Raw genomic sequence first — 18,038 nt, forward strand, 5'->3', positions numbered from 1 at the left:
ATCATTATCTATTTAAACAGCGTCAAATCATAGAAACTTATTGTTATCTTGTCCATCATTCAGCACGCAGTTCTTCACAGTGTATTCATGAGTGATTTGTCTAGCATAATTTTCAGTGATTCAAGCAAAAGGATTTCCACTACTCCCTTGGGAAATGAATCCATAGTCTACTAGGCCTCAATGGTGCTTATTTGGTCTTATCAATAATATTTAGAGATGAGTCTGACCTACAAAGTCTGAGTTTAAACTTCCTCTACTTTATTTTTAATCTCATCTACTTTCTACCAAGGTTCATTCAGTCTTCAGAGTCTCTGGTCTGGTTATATCAACTATGTTCTGTCCAAGCATGAATGCTCAGAACCCACTGCCGATCATTTCATGATCTCTGTTTATGATGGTCTTCATAAATCCACAGAGATGCCTTTCTATGTTATCATCAATCCAGTTAATGACGAAATCCCAGCCCTGCAACTTGGGAACATAACGGTAACTTTGATCTTACTCTCCAAAGGTGAAAAAAAACCCCTCTGATCCCCTCAGATGTGCAATGGGGATCTCTGCTAATATCCTGGTCTTCCTGGGAGCTGATCCCTTATTGGAGACCATAAGAGTTCTCTGCAAGTAGGAAGAGCAGAATACCAAAGCTGAGATCCACTATGTGGTTCAAATTCTGCCCTAAACTTTTCCATTAACTAGAGATGGGCCTGAGCTGTAAAGTTCTGATGCAGACTTTCACAAAGTTCAAAGTGCTTGAATCTTGAATATTTGTCTGGTCCATTTACAGAATAGGTATCACCTGTGAAATTTGTAGGCAGACCCATATTATCCCAGATGTTCAGATCTCAGACTTTTTGGTCCATCTTTACAATTAACATGTTAAATTGTTGCCAGACTCTTTTCCCTGCTTGGCCCAAAACCATTACGCAAATTAGATTAGGGCAGTAATTGGTTTTATTACTTACTCCCTGGCTCTATAAACCATAGAGGTCCTTGGCTGCTCTCACAATTTGCTCCCGCTTCTTTCTGTCAAGGGCATATTTTTTCCATTGATGGCAATTCACATTAAGCAGGAAAACAATGAACAAAGGCACGGTAATTAATAACTTCACTGCATATGTTCATTATAATTTGTACTGCAATAGGACCTAGGAGCCCTATGTTTTTCTAGGCACTGTACGAATACATGACAAAAAAAAGGCTCCTCCCGCAAATAGCTTGTTTAAATAAATGGTGTATGTAGGTGAGATTTGCTCCAGAGGTGCAGTTGGTGGTCTCCCAATTTTAATTTGTATCCTGCCCTTTTAAAGTTAATGTCAACATTTTTGGGAGGAATTGTGAAGAACAGGCATACAAGATTTGGTGTGCACCTGTTTTGCATTCAGAACCTATTTTGCATGTAGAACATTGTGTTTGCACACTCACTCTGGGAACGTGGCTGCAAAATGAGCATATGCTCACTTTTGTAGATACAATCCTGGAGGCTGGCTTGTGGCTAAGTTGAATAGTTGGCCCGACATGCTCTTCCACATGTCAGCTGTGCTGTCATGTTATTACCCGTTATAAAGCAAATTAAATAAAGCCAGATGCCCTATGGTATCTAGTACTTGTAGTTTATTTGGTAACTTGGATTATTATATGTTGTAATGTTTATAAGTGTGTGATAGCCTGTTCTTTATGGTTTGTTATGGCAACAGAGTTTATAGAACTATTTTTGGGTGGAAGAAGAAATTGACTGTTGCTGATATGTATTGATTTAAAGCTAATACTTCCAAGAACACAGAGATGAGCCATAACTAATGTTGATTTGTACTTTCCTTTCCATAACCTGAAAGGAATTAGTGAGCTGCACACTTGTTTTCAGCAACAATAAGAAGAGACATTTGAAACTAGAAATGAGAACACAGAAACTGCCATACTGGTTCAGACTCTGATCCATTTAGTCCAGTATCTTGTTTCTGACAGTGGCCAGCACCAGATGCTGCATTTGGCATATGTTGGATAAACTGTCCCCCACTTTAGGTCTCATTCTGGTCTCTAAAACAGTCAGATTGGCTTAAATCCTGAGCATTCATTCTAAAATTGTTGTTAATGTTAACTATTATAATCCCAGATATTCTTGTTATCCATATAAATGTCCAGTCCCTTTCTGAATCTTGATAAACTATTAGCCACAATGTTAAGATCACACCATTTAGTGATTCCATAGGTGGCACTCTTATCAGAGTGAATGCTGAATGAATGCTGACATGGTGTTATGGGAATCTGTATTATTGGAGTTGCCATCTTTTAGATGAGACCTCAGGCAAGTTCCTGATCTTTGGAGGTCATGCAAAATCTCTTGCATGTCTTCACAAAAATGGAAATGTTAACTCCAGTGATGTAGCCATATTCCAGTTTGGGCTATTGCATTCTGCCTCATTAGATCCCCCAGCTAGTTTCACCTTGATCTTTAGTAGAGTTGAGTGGAAAACATTCTAGTGATCAAAGTTTTTTCACATTCATACGGAAAAAAGATTGTTGGGTCCAGTTTGCAGAAGTGCAATTTCACAATATTTCCTTTTGGAAACAACAAAATGTTCTTGAAATGGGACATGTTTCAGTGTTAATAATGGGCTGCTAAGGGGGCAGGTGGGCGAGGAGGCAGGTTTTCTTTCAAAGCTTCATCAAAACTGACACGTTCCCGCGGAATGTTTTACTTTCAATAAATCAGCATTTTCCAGCAGAAACTGCCCAACTTGAATATTATGTAATCTAATGAGTAATCCTACAGTTTGAATAGCAAATTGCAGATTGTGCATAATTGAATGAGTACTGTTCTTACAAATAGCTCAATCTATAGGCTGAAATTGGTTAAGATCCATACATTTACCAAATTGCCTAGTATTGCCTGGGTTTTGTTTGTTTTTATATTGAATTCCAAATGCAGTAATGTGAATATTAGAAAGGGTGGATGTTGGGGTGGGGGTGGGGGAATCAATATTTCTATTTTGAGGAGAAGGAATTTGGAATTTGTCATTGGAGTCAGCCACAGCCAAAGGAAAAGAGAGAGAAGACAGAGGGAGAAGGCTAAGTTCAGAGGTGAATCTTAGGGCATCTAAGCTAGTGTGATTTATACCTTCTTCCAGTTCCCTCTGTTAATAAGTGACACCTACATAGATCCACATTCTCACAAATTCATTTCTGAATGTAGCCCTGAGAGTTGCTATGGTGGCACACACAGGGACAGAAACTGTGTCTGAAACTGGACCAGTAAAAAAAAAAAAAAAAAAAAGAGAGAGGTAGATATTATCTAATAACAAACATTAAAAGAGAGTGGGGAATTTTTAAAAAAATGCCTTAAAAATAAAATAAAGCTGCTTTATTAAATCTTAGATTTTTGGATAGTATTGTTGCAGAATATGATTTTATAATGCACTGTCTCTAGTGAATGATAAGACCACTGTAAAGAATCAACATTCAAATAGAACATTGTTTCTTGAGGCTTCCATGGCACAAAATAAAAGCTTTGTAAATCTGGGCCTCCATATGTGGTTCTCAGCTGGTGTAAGTCCCTGAATGAATTACATGCGAACAGAGAAATTAATGCTACACACATGGTGGCCAAACTTGAAAGCAAAAATTGCAGCTGAGAATATTCTGCAGTGGATTATGAAATATTGGAAGATAAATGGAAGCTGGAGTCCTTGTTGATATTATGCATCATTGATTCATTTCAAGGGATACACAATCAGAATATTGAGATCACATGGGGAGAGGGTAAGCAATCATTTTTTAATTGAACAATGCATTATAATCACAGAGTAAGTTAAAAGGGAAAAAGTACAAAAATGAATCCCCATCATAAATTTGGACATAAAATAGAAGACTGGACCATTTTGCTTCTCTTTTTTAATCCTGAAATTTATTATATTACTATATATGTGTATTATAAACTTTGGAATCTGATCATTTAGAAGAATCCTTATTAAAGAAATAAACTTGTATCAAGTTTGTATATTTTTGATGGCAAATTACCCAGAAGTACTTGCACTCTGAAAAAATTGCAATTCATTCCCCTCCCTCCCCGTTCTAGTCTAAGCTGAATGGAGGGAAAGGGAGACTGAGAAATCTGTATGTTACGACTTATTCTAAATGAGACCCGTGCCTCTCATGTGTCTATGAAGCTATGCAAAGCAGTACAAATATTGCCTCTTTTCAATGTGAGCAGCTACTCAAATTTCAAGGCCCTAGGGATGTGCCAGTAGGAAGCAGAAATTGATGGAGTATGGCATTTTCTTTAACACAATCTTGTTTATTTATAAGAAATGTGCAGAGTCCTGCTTCTCCAAACATAAGAGGAACCAAAACTAAAAGCAGTAGTTTTTAGCTTACAGCTCCAACAGACCCCAAATTTCTCTCTCTAACTTTTTCCAGAGTCACACTGTGCTCTGTTCTTGTAAACTGCTGGAAACGGCCCACCTTCATTATCACTACAAAAGGTTCCTCCCACAACCCCTGCTCTCCTGCTGGTAATAGCTCACCTTTCCTGATCGCAGTCTGTATGATAACACCCATTGTTTCATGTTCTCTGTGTATATAAAATCTCCCCACTATATTTTCCATTGTATGCATCCAATGAAGTGAGCTGTAGCTCACAAAAGCTTATGCTCTAATAAATTTGTTAGTCTCTAAGGTGCCACAAGTACTCCTTTTCTTTTACTGATACAGACTAACATGGCTGCTACTCTGAAACCTGTCACACTGTGCTCAGAGGCTGCTTGCTTTTTGCCTCTTCCTCTCTCTGTATCCTTGCCTGTCCTCAGTTTCTGTATGATTTCCCTTCCCTCTTGCACAGCCCTCCCCCACACCAAGTCACAATCCCCAGTGGAACCTTCTGTCCACAAAATGTTCGTTTCTGGGCAGACTCTCTGAGGCGTTCTTTTGGGTATGGCCCCTTAACCGAACCCTGTCTTAAATGATTCACAAATAAGTTTGAATGAGGTTTTAGCTCAATCCATAACAAGGTTTCATCCATCTCAGAACAATGATAAATAAATAAAACAAATGAAACCCTCTTAATTCATTCATGAACATCAGTGTTTCAGGTAGGCAGTGCTGTTAAAACTAAGGGCTGCTCTACATTGAAAGCAAACACTGGCATAGCGATGTCTCTCGGGGTGTGAAAAATTCACACCCCCTGAGCTATGCTAGCCTAAGCCCCAGGGATCAATGGAAGAATTCTTCTGTTGACTTCGCTACAGCCTCTCAGGGAGGTGGACTAACTACCACCATCGGAGAACCCCTCCTGCTGCTGTAGTGACTATACCGAAGCACCACAGTGGAGCAGCTGCAGCTGTGCTGCTGTAGTGCTTCAGTGTAGACATAGCCTACGTGTCCAGGAAAAGATGGAACCAGTGAAAGGGGCTGTTACTTGAATAATGTCAGTTCCTTTACTTGAATTACATATATGTCAGCACTGTATCTTCTAATGCCTCGGAGTCTGTTGATTCAACACTTTAAATACTAGAGAACTATCAATCTACCTGATACAAAGGGTACCAACTGATACGCACTTTGACTCCATACAAGCCATGTCCTTTGGAAATACTGACATTCCAATAGCACTTTCTGAAGAATGCTGAAACGTTTCACTGCAGCAGAAGGCAACAGTGAAAGGGGCAATGACCATTATGCATTTTGTGTCATCCCAAAGCACGATTATTTTCAGGGATTGGACCTTGTAAATTGTTAGGTATAATATTATGTACATTTAATGCAAGGACAACTGTGTGGAATAGTGGGCAGAGTACAGTGGTAGAACATAAGAATGGCCCTACTATGTCAGACCAAAAGTCCTGTCTTCCGACAGCGGCCAGTGCCAGGGGCCCCAGAAGGAACGAACAGAACAGGTCATCATCAAGAGATCCATCCCCTGCTGCTCATTCCCAGCTTCTGGCAAACAGGCTAGGGACACCATCCCTGTAGGAGGCATGAATTGTTGAATAACTGCAAGCAAATTGTAATTTCCTCAAATTTGCTCACTATTTCAATTAATTTTGCTAGTGTTTGTGAAGTTTTTTTTTTCTTTTATATCTATCGATTGATCAGGAGCAATTGCAAATATTCACTGTTTGATAGATGTAATTTAAACTGTGTTTGCTTAGCTGTGACTGGTCACCTAAGATGCATAGTTTTAGTTTTCTTCGCTCTATGGAAAGAGGTATGTTTTGTACTCAGGAATAGGGTTTGACAAAGACATTGGGGCTTTGAATGGAGCAGTGTAGGCAATAGGAACAGATATAGAGCTTGTAAGCTTTTGGGGCAGGGGACTGTCTTTTTGTTCTGTATTTGTACAGCACTTAACACAGTGGTATATTGGTCCATAATCAGGTTCGCGAGGAAAGGGGGAAGTTTTCCCTGGGCCCCCCATTTGAGAGGGCTCCCAAAATGCTGGAAGGGCTGCCAGGCCAAATTTCAGTGAGAGGCATTTTAACCTGGTATACAGAGTCATAGTGCCACTCAAGTTTGGCTCTGCCATCAATAACACATTCAATTGCTTGTGATTAATTCACAGATTTAAAAATCCCAGGACTTTTGCTCTGGGAACCATTAATTTTATTCTCTTAATCTCACTGGAAATCAGCCGTAAATTACAATGAATAAACAACTCCACCTCAGTCAGGTACTAAGCATGCTCCATCTCAACCCCTGGTGGTATGAAGGTGCTGCAAGGAAGCCAAGAAACTCCCTGGTCCTCTGCCAATTAGCCCATGGGAGAAAAAAATTCCTTCCTGACCCCTTAAATAGATGATTGACTAGACCCACAGCATCTGTTAGGCTGTATTCCCATTTCTAGTTTGAGTGGATAGAGTGGGCTGCTGGAATGGAACTGAAAGAGGCTCCCCATGGCCCCTGCACTGGGCTAAATCCTGGGAGCTGGGAAATGCTGGCCAATCAGCACCCCTCTGTCCCAGCTGGCCAGTGGGTGCCAGAGACTCCCGGGGGAGGAGCTACTTACTGTCCCTCGGCGAGTGTCTCCCTCCCTTGCTACTGGACCTACCCCCCTTTCACCGCTGGACCCATCAAGTTCCTCCATCCATTGATTCAGGTGTGTGGCGTTTATGCCTTTCTTCTTAGGTAAGTTCAAGGGGGTTATATGTCCATTAATGACTATTAATCAAGATGGTCAGGGACGCAGCCCCATCCCTAAATCTCTGACTGCTGGAAGTTGGGACTGGACAACAGCGGATGGATCACTTGATAATTGCCCTGTTCTGTTAATTCCCTCCGAAGGCTCTGGCACCAGGCCCTGTCAGAAGACAGGATATTGGGCTAGATGGATCTTTGGTCTGTTCCAGTATGGTCATTCTTATGTTCTCTGAGTATTCCTTGTATAAATTGAGAATGCCAAGGAATCCATTCCAAGTTCTTAAGGGACTCTGTGAGCACAAAATTCATGAGACACCTGAGATTATTAAAAATGTAAGGATTTAAAAATCTACTTGACTGTTTATTTTTTGCACATCAGTCAGCTCAGACAGTGAACGTAGGCTGAACAGTTTCCCTTGGGTTTCCAGTCGCAGGTTCTGGTTCTCATGCCCTGGACCAGTGCTGCTTCTCTGAGCTCACAGCACTGCAGAAGAATGAATATTTAACTTTTTTTCAAAGTGACTCTTTAATTGAAATATTAAATATTTAATGAGTCTTTTCTATTCAGAAGGCAAAAATTCCAAATGAAGAAATTGGGCCTGATTTGCTGTTACGCAAAAAACCCTTTATGCTGTGCTGGCAGCCTAACAGTTACGGAAATGGGTAATACACCCTCCACAGAGGACATCCCTGGCTTGTATAGCACTGGTGTATGGATTCTATCCCAGATCTGCTCTCAGTCCCACCCCCAGCCCCTGGTATAGGGATATGTCAGGGTGTAACCAGACTGCACTGTGCTGTGGCTATTGTCTGCTTCTTAGGGCCTGATAGGAACCAGAACAGAAGCTAGAACAGCTTGGAGGCTACTCTAATTTACCCCAGGGGCTGGGCAGGCCCTTGTCTGCCCCAGAATGCAGGGATCACAAAGGTGCTTTAAAGCTACCCTTGTGTGTCGCTGCCTCCTCCCTCCCCCAGCTCCCTCCCCAACTTCAGGAATGGAGGAACTGAGAACAGGAGCCAATCTGAGAGAGGATTTAAAAGTTGGTTCATTCAAATGGACCTGAAACAAGGTATTCACAGATGTTTACACCACTGACTCCTAATCTTTCCATTACCTGCACAGGTAGCCTTGTCTCATCCCCTTGAGTTTACAACGATTCTAATGCTCGTTGATGTCAAGATGCCATTTGCCTGTGCCAGGATTTCAGGATCAGGCCTATATAACCAATCTAAACTTTAGAAGGTAGGGCTGCAGCTTGCCTCCAACACTCCAGTTGGGAAAAAATGATCTCTCATGGTTCTTTGTGAGACCATTTGCTTCATAAGTGCATTTGTCTAACACTCCAGTTCTGCTCAAATAAAATCTGTAATCAAAACTGATGACACTTCTAATTTAGTGAGGCCCTCTCTGATAGCACTGAGTTACAGCACTTTGAGCGGGACCATCAGTTCACATTCCTCTTCCCAATTAAATGACAAAAACTAGTTAACTAATGGAATCAAACCAATATCTTAGATGAGCTATGTAAGAAAGTATTGAACTGTTTACACACATTTGTTTGCTTTTTCATGACTTGAAATTAAACAAAGTGTCTGCTCTATCCTGTGTTATACACAAGTTTGAAGGGCAAAAAAAGTATACTGGGGATAAATATAGTATTTTTTAAAATGTGCATTTATTGGGGGGCAGGGAGAGCTTATAACACAGATAGATTTTTCATCATTGATGAAATCTAGAGTTCCCTGGATGAAGGCAGTGAAAGCAAATCTGGACATGCTTGTGGAGTATGTAGCTTCCAGTTGTGGGGAGGAAGGAACCTGCGTAAATGTATTTAAGGAAAATAATGCAATCTCACCCACTGCTATTCCCCCTCTCATCTGTCCTGGGTGCCCCCTGCAATTGCAGCAGATCTGCCAGGTTATCTCAGTCAGTCCTGGTTAAAAGACTTGCCCAAACCTTGCATTCTCTCGCTCTCCCCTGTGTGTGCATATGGTCTCCAGAAATCTGCTTTTACAAACAATAGGAAACCAGTGTCTCCCATCTGATTTTTAATCTCTCTTAGCACAGTAAACCTTGAGAGGAATCTCTTGGGAAATGATCTTTGATAGCCTCCAATGTCTTTCACTTTGGCTTTAAAAATTCCTCATTCTCCATTTCAGAAATCTCAGAAATTTCCTTTACTTCTCCCTCTTCCCCTAGATAATGGAAGGTGACGTGTGAGCTGGGGCCTGGCATTTTGAATGCTGAAGATCTTGATGTCCCTCATAATGCACTGAAAGAAAAGGAGGACTTGTGGCACCTTAGAGACTAACAAATTTATTTGAGCATAAACTTTCGTGAGCTACAGTTCACTTCCTTTCTCTGTTGTTGCCCCACCCGTTCATGGATTGATATTAAATGGAGTCTATGGCAGAGATGTTGGTCGGTACAAGGAGCTGAACTCAACAGTCCTTTATCAAGACTTACAGATTCACTGCTTTTCCTTGGCTGAACTCAAGCAAGGTCTGAATAATGGAACTTTGGCTTTCCTTTACTGCCTTTTATTGTTCGTATACTTTCGCTGCATCAGGGCTATGTGGATTATATATGATTACACGTGTACAAAATGGTCTCCTTGGTCGCACAGTGTTAACACGCTGTTATGAGACTTGGATTAATTACAGCCTCTCTTGTGGCCCGTTCAGGAGGAATATGGTCATCTGTTCATAGGATGTTTTGTCTTTACTGAACAAGATTTTTAAAAGGCTGGGGTCAGATCCTTGGCTCTGAATGCTTAATAATTTTCATTTATCAGCTTCGCAGCACAAGAGCTTGCCTCTGATATAACTAGATTTACATTGTATGAGCTGCGGATGTCCTCTGCTGGAAACCACAGTTCATTGCAACAAGCTCGATATATGCTTAAGCTTTTCAGACTCAAGAAAGAGGATGAATTGCACTTTCCTTAATACGGTCTATGCAAAATGAGCTAGGGATTTCACTTTGAAAACAGAAAGAACTGAGGCTATAGTGATAATTTATAGTGTACATACTGTATAGAATGTATGGGTTGCTTGAAGGTCAGCGAGATGGGAGTTTTTTGCAAATATAAGGAATAATTGCGCAAATCTTCCTTCCCTTCTCCCTCCTTTTTTTCTAACCACACTAAAGCTTCCATACTGATTGTACAGATTTCCACAAGAGATTGTTGATAAATGGATGAAAGTGTACATACCCTCCACAACACAAGCCAAGTCAAGCCAAAGGGAAATGATGTGAAAGAGAATTGGCCAGTTCAGTCTGTAGCTTAACCATGTGATGGACCAAAAGGCATCTCAGAAGCTGCCAATACAACTGCCTCTAGAATCTGCTAACGAACCAGATGCAGCAGATAAAGTACGTTGCACAGCTTGGCATCTGTGTCCTATTCTTGCCAAGTGAGGAGAAAGGAGCAGAGTGTGGAGGAGAAGCAGTACAGGCCTGTGGGCTATTCGGCACCCCAACAACCCACAAACAATTATGATTTAAGTTGAGAAACCAAGCACAGAGCTTTGTTTCACCTGTGTGTTTAAAATTTGTAAACCCGAATTTAAATTTTTAAAAAACTAGCAACAGTAATTCTGTAAATTGAATTAAGTGAGGTATAAATCTTTTTCACAGAGAAAGGCCTTGGAGTGGGGAAAAAGAAATCTCAGATTTGTGTATAGATTAAACTGATTGCAACTATAAGGGAAAAAAACCTATTTATGGCAAACTTAATAGAGTTGCATTAATGTACGTACAGAACATTTCCTAGAATCTTATGCATACTGCGCCTATAGTTTCAAATGGATATTGACTGCTTGAAGTTGATATCCTCATCATTTGAAGCAAGATATAAGACAGGTGTTTGAAGCTTCTGAAAAATTTACTATTAGTTATCTTAATTTCTTATTCCCAGGAAAGTCTGACAAGCTCAATGAGTCCTTTTCAATTATTTAAATGTACTTTTCCATAAATATTTGTTTTTAAACTAAACCAAAAATGACCATAGGATATTGTGGGGGTACTGGTGGGCCAGATTCTCAGATGATGTAAATTGGCCTTGCTCTGTTAATTCCAGTGAAATCATGGAGCCACACTGATTTACTCCAGCTAAGGATCCAGCCCAATGACCCCAGCTAAGGATATGTAGGGATTCAATCCATTAGAGCTTTCTCAGAGATGGAGCACATCTGAACGTATGCATGTTCCACAGAGTGATTTCAAAAGGAGATGAATATATCATTTGGATCCATCCTCCACACTGTTTGGATTGCACACTCCAGAGAAGTGTAATGGCCCTTAAGGAACTTGTACATAATGGCTGCTTCCGTTTTTGAAAAAACTGAGACTAGAGGAAATTAGCTTCCTGAAGCTGATTTATTAGAAAAAAGCTTATTTTGCAAACTGGAAGGGAATATATCTGTGCATTCCATCTATACCAGGACCATCCATGAAACACAATCCATTGCTCACTGTTTCCTAAAAGTAAGAAGCTTGTTCAGCTTTTATACAATGAGTTAAAAACCCTTTACAGATGTGATTGATTTTGAGTTCTGTTTTCTTAGGCCTCTCTTTTGCAAGCTGCACTGTACTGGCAAAGGCCCATGCCAGAGTGGAACCTTACTGGCATTAGAGTCTGCAAACACAGAAACATTTTAACCCAGCAAACACATGATACATTTGGTGAATAACAATTATTAGAATTGTAAGAGCACATTTTGTGGCAAGGAGATAAATCTAAATTAAACAGAGAGGCACTTGGTTAAAGAGCTGCATAAAAATTGTTAAAAGAAAAGGAGTACCGGTGGCACCTTAGAGACTAACAAATTTATTAGAGCATAAGCTTTCGTGAGCTACAGCTGAGCTAGTTTGTTAGTTGTTGTTAATTTGTTAGTCTCTAAGGTGCCACAAGTACTCCTTTTCTTTTTGCGAATACAGACTAACACGGCTGCTACTCTGAAACAAAAAACATATTATCCCAAACTCTATCACTTACAATAGTGCCACTAGAGCATATGAAGCTATTATTTTAGAATATGTCAGTGGCTTTTTTTTTTAAAGGGAATGAATGCTGAACAGGTCTGAATACTAAAAATAAATCCAAATCCCTTGTTCTACCATCAGTAGAGGGAACTCATATTGGGAATCCTTTGGTGGCATAGGTTTCAGAGTAGCAGCCGTGTTAGTCTGTATTTGCAAAAAGAAAAGGAGTACTTGTTATTCTCTAAGGTGCCACCGGTACTCCTTTTCTTTTTGCGAATACAGACTAACACGGCTGCTACTCTGAAACCTATAAAAATTGTTGTCAGCAATGGAAGGAATAAGAACCTGTACAATATTTGTTGCTGTATCTCTTGCAATTGCTCAGGACAACTTTATTTATTCAATTAATCCCCAATTATTTTTAGGAATGTCTTTCCTTTAATGCTGTTTTAAAATTCTAGCATATTCAAATACCTTCTTGTTGCATTCAAATCCCTTTTGAATTTGACAAACTCTTGATTTATTTAGCTAGGTGCTTTTCAAGTCAGTTGCTATCTCAATTTTAGGTAAGTCCTGTCCATGAAGAGCCTGATCCCACATTTCTTCTGTAGCCAGCTCTCCCAACAAGGGGAGAATCATGGTCTACCGGATAGGATGCTAGATTAGGACTCTGGAAACCTTGATTTAATTCCCACCCTAGCCACAGACTTCCTATGTGACTTGGGCAATTCACTTAATCTGCCCGGTGCATATGTTGTCATTTATTTTGAGAAAAAATTGGCTTACTACTTCTCTACCTTGCCAGGGGTGTTGGGAGGATAAAATCCATAATGGTTGTGAAGTGCTTTGACATTATGATGCTGAGGGCTATGCAAGTACCTAGAGACATTGACTTTAATGGCAGTTCTAGCTGTGGAAGAAATGCTGGATCAGGCCCTGGCTATCCAAAACTATTTTAAAGGCCCCGAAAACACATTCAGGAAGCTGTCATGATTTCACCTCTGGTACGGAACTCACTGACGGTCTCCAGTGAAGCTCGCCAAACTCAGATGGTGATGAGCTATTAAGGTGGAGGGACTTTCACTGAGATTGTTCTCCACTGGCTGTGCATGAACAGGAATAATGGCAAGAGCAGCCAAGTGGATCTCAGTTGCCATGATCCAATGTGAAAGGGATCGTGTCCTAAGGCTGTTGCTGCTTCCATTGAAATGAATGGCAAAACTCCTACTCATTTCAACAGGAGCATGATTGGGCCGTGGGATAACTGGCTCCCAGGCCTTGTAGTTGTACTTTGTATCCCAGTGATTGGGTTTTGAATCCTTTTGTCCTTTTGAAGATGGCTTGAGTGTTCTGTTCTAAGTTTTCACTGTCCAGTTTCCTTCCTTCGCCCCCACCCCCCAGTTCCTATAGGACTGATGCTAGTGTACATGCATGATGACACAGAAAGCCTAGAGGATAGTTTTACCATGCAGCTGACAGATGGCAAGCACACAGTCCAAGGGACACTTTACATCTACATTATGCCAGTCAACGATGAAATCCCTCATCTTTCCAGGTTAGCTATTTAAGTGACATTGAACGCAAAATGACTTTAAGAAAAAACCACATGCAGTAGCCAGGGAAAACGTGATTTCTTTCTAGTTGTTAGCATTTTGAGTAAATTGTTCTTAGTAGGAAAAATTATTTTTTCCTTGTACAGTAATGACATTGAATTGTAACCTGAGCCAGAGTTCAGCTAAAGCCTTGACAGACTAAATACGATTAAGTGAATATAGGGGCATTTTAAGGACATGGTGAAATTCTGGCTGCATTGAAGTCAAGGGCAAAACTCTCACTGACTTCATTTGGGCCAGGATTTCACCCTTCCTCCTCCTTCATCATCTTCTCCCCTGCCCTCTATCCCAACCTACAACACATTTTTCATTTTCCCCAGTCTACTTTTGACAATTATCCCCATTTACTGCAGTGTGATGAGATTCCTATTGATGCTCATAAGCAGATAGGGGCTGAATCTGCTCTCTTTACATGTTAACCCTCCTGTTGACTTCAATAGGTGCTGAATGGATCCCAGACCATGCTACCTGCTGTGCCAAATGCTCTGAACATGTCTTTTGTGAGGTACTATTGCTGCTATTCTTACCATGTTTTAAAGTTAATTCCTGCTCTGACTGGAGACCAATAATCTCATGTGTTATAGCCTGTTGATGATCTTGCTAAGACAACAATGTTCTTTTTAATTTGGAAATATTCTACAGCAATAAAATATGGTGCAAACATGCAGGAAAAGCTCATTTTCCCCCAAACAAGTTTATTTGTATCTAATGTAATGAGCTGGGATTTCCTTGTACAAAACCTGAAAATTAAGCTTACAAGTATTAAGGCCACATTTTCCAATTCCAGTGTTTAGGCCCCAAAGTAAATGGCCTGATTTTCAGGAAAACACCTACAAAACTGACTTTAATTCTCATCCCTCTGTAAATCAAACAGTTTGTTCAGATGCCTAATTACTACAACTAGTGGAAATATTTTTCCACAAAAAAGATGAAAAATACTTTTTTGATTAAGGGTTTGTAATACCACAGACCTCAAAACAAAATAAAACAACAAAAGTTTATAGTTATTGGAATCTGAAAATGTTTTGTTTTTTATTAACTGATTTTTTTTTGATGAAAGCTGAAAATAATGTAGAAAAAAGTTAATTGAAATTTTTCCATGGGGAAAAAATTATACATCTGCTGACCAGTTATACTAGTTGCAGATTTAGGTGCCCAACTTTAGGTACCCACATTTGAAAACTGAGCCCCCAAAGACTTGTTTAGCTATCTGTGTGCTGATTTTAATTTGAAAATTTGGCCCATAATCTAAGGTACAGTGCAGATGTCACTGTTACTCTCACTCTGGGGTAGGGAGTGGAGAGTGACACTGTGGTATGTTCCAACAGGTATGACTGCCATGTCTGGAGTGAAATTTTGAAACCCCTGAAGTCAATGGCAAAACTCCCATTGGCTTCAATGGAGCTGGGATTTCACCCCTTAGAGATCAAGCTTCAAAACCTGTCTTGGCTCTGAGAGAGAAAAGCAATTTGGTGGCTTCCACGGAGGCAAGCCATCATACAGTCTGGTATAATTAATAGTCTCTGTTCAAGGGTCTGTTCAAAACCCACTGAAGTCATTGGACTTTATATCAAGCCCTAAAATGACTCTATGGAGAAGTTTGACTCTTTCCAGTGGTGTTACGGATAGAGTTTCCATCAAATGAGGGAGAGTAGTGGTACAGTATGCTTCATAAGAGGGTTTCAAAAGTTGCCAGACATATAATCGTGAAAAATAAATTTGATAGGATGAGCACAAAGTAATGGATGATATTTCTTTTATTGGCCTGACATATATAGGAAGAAGGTCCAGGGGTAAGGGCATTAGCTTGGGATATGAGAGATCTGGGTTTGATTCGTTGTTCCACCATAGATTTCCTATGTGATCTGGGGCAAGTCATTTTGTGTCAGTTTGCATCTGTAAAATGGGCATAATGGTACTTCCTTATTTCACAGGTGTGTTGAGTAGAGCTGGGCTTGAAATGGTGTACCAATCCTGTGAGAATTTTTGAGATTTCAAAAACTTTTCCTGTTCTGAATTGGGGCAAAAAGATGAACACTCAAAAATTTTCACAAACTGAAAACCTCCCTCCCCCCACCTCCCTCCTAAAAAAATTGGATTGGGCCAAATGAAAAGTTTTGTTTCAATAATTTAAAAAGGTTTCATTTTTGCTTTAATCTTTTAAAATGTTATGCATTTTATTTTACTTAAATTTTATTTTAGCTTAAATTTTGAAACAAAAAGTCATTTCGACTGATAAATGGAACATCTTTTGCTTTAGAAAATTTTGAAATGGAGCATTTTGAAAATTCCAAAACTTTTTTTTTCCAAATGTTATCAAAATGGGGAATTCTTTGAAACCAATTATTTCCCATGAACAGTTTCGATTTAAACAAATTCCTGACAATCTGTAGTTGTGAGAATAAATACCATGCCTAGATTTCAAAGCATAGATTAATAAGCTTGATGAATGAATAAAACAAAATGTTGTTCTGATTTTTCTTCCTTAAAAGATCCCTGGATATTTGGGACCCTTTCTGGCATCCTTGTCAGAGAAAGAGTTCAGCAATTCACTTCATCTTGTCCTTCTCCATAGTGAAGCAACAGACTGAGGGGCGTTCAGTTTGGTATTGATACGCCACAGATTTGAAATGGCTTTGGGTACATTCCCAGAGCATCATGTGTGTATTTTTAAAATGTTTATAGATACTGTAAACATTGAACATCTGCAAAATGGAAAAAAGTCCTCGCTTTCTGTGTGGATTTCCTCTGGGGCTCACCTGTTCAGAGTGTGCAAAACTTTCTCCTCTATGAGGGAAATATCGCTAACCTTTCATCTCTGACTTTCAGGTTATGGAGCCCTGGGGCAATGGAGATTTATGAACCCCCCCCAATGTCACAATGTAACATCAGAAGTTTGACAGTACTCAACTGTACTAAATAATATTCAGGGCTGGCCTTTGGTCAAACAGCTCTCTGGAGGTGCCAGAGTTTGGAGCTTCCCAGAGTACAGAAGGCTGCTATCAGGGAGCAAGGGACAGGCTACACCACTTGACCTATTGAGGCCACTTCCAGCCCTACATTTCTATGATTCTCAGTTATTTGATGCATTTAACCACTTTTTTATCTCAAGGAATCTCCATCACAGTTGGCTGAGATTAATTAGATTTATTTGGTGTTCAAATTAATTGAACAAATCATTTTTTATTTTTTTACACTCTGGGGACTAAGCATTATTATTCAGAATTTGAGCTGTGCAGCTTAGTCATGATAAATCAGAGGATGCAAATGGTATTGTTTCTTTTTCCTGGTAGGATAAAGATGGAAGTACTTACACCAATCGTGAGTACCAATGTTTGTGCAACCTTTATTCCTGTTGGTGAGTACTTACTCACATGACTAATCCTATTGATGACAATGGGATTACCCAGAGAGTAAGTGTTCATCATCATGAGTAAAGGTTGTACAACTGGGCCCTGTAAATTTACTGCACAGGTACTTTTGCATGCAATTTTGACATTTCCTTTCTGCAAACTATATGTCAGAAGAATGTGATCACTTGAATGTCTGGGCAATGCAAACACAAAAAGAGAGGGTGACAGCAGTTGAAGGAAATACATTTTAAACAAATTAAAAAAAATTTGCAAGAAAATATTTTATATTATTCATGTATGCACTCATAATAGGATTGAAAATTTTCTGCTCTTTCTTGCCTGTTAATTTTGGAATTATTGTCTTAATTATTGGTTTAATTGGCTCCTATGGTTGTAATGGAAAGCAGTGTAAAAATTAAAAATAACTACTGAGTTTTGAGAGATCTTCTTCCAGCAAAGGAGAGCCATACAATGCATACTTGTGCACCATCCATAGCTTGTGATTCTGAAAAAGGACACAACTCGTACGTTGACATAGGCAGGACTTTCCATTCAAGTACCGTAATAAATGTTTGTTTAAAGTAGAGATAAAAAACCCTACATGCTTGATGCTAAGACAAGCCTGTTCATGCCTAATAAATTGGAGAAATTGCTCAAGAATACTTCATCCGTATGAAAACATTAGCCCTGTACTGCTGCCAAGCGAAGTGAGACCTGTATTCTCATGCTGTGTAAAGTGATGGTCACACAAGTTAGCGTTTCCTGGGTATGGGTCTCTCTTGAACACAATTTTCCTGAAATGTGAAAACATTCTAGGGAGATTACTAGATATTATTTACTTTTTTCAGCCAAATATTCCCCATTTGGGTATGTTAACCTTTTTGCATAGCTGTTTAGCTTACCAAGCACCACACTGGAGCCTGAGGTACCATCTTGAGATAATCTGAGTAGCAGAGC

General features: G+C 39.7%; 1 pseudogene; it reads left to right on the forward strand.

Annotated features, from left to right (window-relative positions):
- LOC119860524 overlaps positions 1–18,038 on the forward strand; it is a 114,868-nt pseudogene that overhangs the window by 36,779 nt on the left and 60,051 nt on the right.

Source organism: Dermochelys coriacea, chromosome 8 (assembly GCF_009764565.3).
Source record: "Dermochelys coriacea isolate rDerCor1 chromosome 8, rDerCor1.pri.v4, whole genome shotgun sequence".
In the NCBI taxonomy this organism is placed as follows: Eukaryota; Metazoa; Chordata; order Testudines; family Dermochelyidae; genus Dermochelys; species Dermochelys coriacea.